The sequence below is a fragment of the Zootermopsis nevadensis genome, unplaced genomic scaffold (genome assembly GCF_977971745.1).
Source record: "Zootermopsis nevadensis isolate Lab colony 2312 unplaced genomic scaffold, Znev_1.0 Znev_ptg000305l, whole genome shotgun sequence".
NCBI lineage: Eukaryota > Metazoa > Arthropoda > Insecta > Blattodea > Termopsidae > Zootermopsis > Zootermopsis nevadensis.
Window position 1 is genome coordinate 20,001 of NW_028259430.1, and position 2,035 is coordinate 22,035.

Below are 2,035 nucleotides of genomic sequence, written 5' to 3' on the forward strand. Positions count from 1 at the left end.
GTCATTCATGATAATACAACCTCTACTGATGACTGAAAAATAGATGACGTCAACCTGAGGGGGGACCGGTCGGCGAAAGTCGCACCGACTCCCCCCGCATGAGGGGGAAGACGCATCATAATATGTGACCACTACTGATGACTGAAAAATAGATGACGTCAACCTGAGGGGGGACCGGTCGGCGAAAGTCGCACCGTCTCCCCCCGAATGAGGGGAAGACGCATCAAAAATTAATAAAAGGAAGGCATTAAGAATGAACCAGATGAACGGGGCTCTGCGGAAGGCGTAATCTCGCCTGTGATTGGACCGGCTCTTCCTGGCAGCGGCCGGATCTCGGAGATAACGTCGTCGGCCTGAGGTGTCCAGGTCGGCGAAGTAATCCCCCGGAGGGGGACGGCAAGACCGTCCCGCCTCGAGGTGGGAAGTAGGAGCGAAAGATGGTGAGTGGGTGCCGGCGGCACGCGGGCTCCGAGGATCCTCAGGGATCCAAGGACAACCCGCGCGACCGCGAGCACTGGGCTTAAAGCCACTTTATCTGCCCACGCAAGGCCGTTTCGGCGGCGCTTGAACGAGAGGGGAGCGCGGTCTGACCGTGCCGCTGTTCTGGGGGCAGCTCCCCCTCGAAAAATAACAACTACCTGTCCTACGGGACTAGCAGTAGCATCCTACCCGAAGCTCTGCTCGAATCTAGAGAAAAACAACCCTGAGCGGTGGATCACTCGGCTCGTGGGTCGATGAAGAACGCAGCTAATTGCGCGTCGACATGTGAACTGCAGGACACATGAACATCGACGTTTCGAACGCACATTGCGGTCCTTGGATTTCCAATCCCGGACCACGCCTGGCTGAGGGTCGGCTACATGAAACCCGTGGGCCCGCGCGGTCTTTAAGATAATAAGGGAAAGAAAGAAAGAAAGAAAGAGAAAGAAAGAAATAAAGGCACGCGAGCGGCCCTACGCTGGGGGGTCTGACGAGCCTGCACCTCGCACCGCCGGCGTCGCTCCGAGCAATCGGTGGCGGCGTCGGCGACTGCGAGGAGGTTAAGGGGAGTCAGTCGCCCTTGAAGGCTTCACAGGGTTCGGTGGAGCGAGCGGATAGACTTAGCTCGCCCTCCTCTCCTCGGCGACGGGGCCCATCCTTCCCCGATCGCGTCTGAGAAGAACTGACGCCCGGCTTGATGTGATGGGAGACAGGCAAACTCCCGAGACAGAGAGAGAGACACACACTTGCCGGGCGGGAGCGAAAGATATGACCACAATAAATAATGACCACAAAAAAAACAAAACAAAAAGAAATCAGTTCAATGAGAGAGGCTAAGCTTCCGACCGCTCACATCGGCCCGTCGGTACAAGAAACCATCTTTCCGACCTCAGATCAGGCGAGACTACCCGCTGAATTTAAGCATATTACTAGGCGGAGGAAAAGAAACTAACAAGGATTCCCCCAGTAGCTGCGAGCGAACAGGGAAGAGCCCAGCACGGAATCCCGCGCGGAGACGTGCAGGGAGATGTCGTGTGTGGGAGGTCCCACTCTCCCGGGGCGCGGTCCAGCGAGTCCAAGTCTCCCTTGAATGGGGCCATCGCCCGCAGAGGGTGCCAGGCCCGTAGGACCGCGGCCGCTCCCGGGTGGGGACTCTCCTCAGAGTCGTGTTCCTTGAGAGTGGAGCACTAAGAGGGTGGTAAACTCCATCTAAGGCTAAATATGACCACGAGACCGATAGCGAACAAGTACCGTGAGGGAAAGTTGAAAAGAACTTTGAAGAGAGAGTTCAATAGTACGTGAAACCGTTCAGGGGTAAACGGGAGAGACCCGGAAGACCGATTGGGGAGATTCAGCCCCGTCCGCGCAGTGCCGGCCCCCGGGCGGGTGCTCCCGGATGTTCCCGGCCGCCGGTCGCGCCGCGAGGCGCGCGCCGGTGCGAGTCGGGCCCACCGGCCGCTCGGGGTCTAAAGCCGCGGCCGCGGCGGGGTGCATTTCCTGCCCCTAGTAGGACGTCGGGACCCGTTGGAGGAGCAGGTCCCTCGCGGACCATTGC

General features: G+C 58.8%; 1 non-coding gene across 1 annotated transcript; it reads left to right on the forward strand.

Moving 5' to 3' along the window:
• Positions 1-699: 699 nt before the first annotated feature.
• Positions 700-855, forward strand: LOC147870376 (5.8S ribosomal RNA). Its single transcript, XR_015533494.1, has one exon. It is a non-coding gene; the product is annotated as a 5.8S ribosomal RNA (ribosomal RNA).
• Positions 856-2,035: the final 1,180 nt, after the last annotated feature.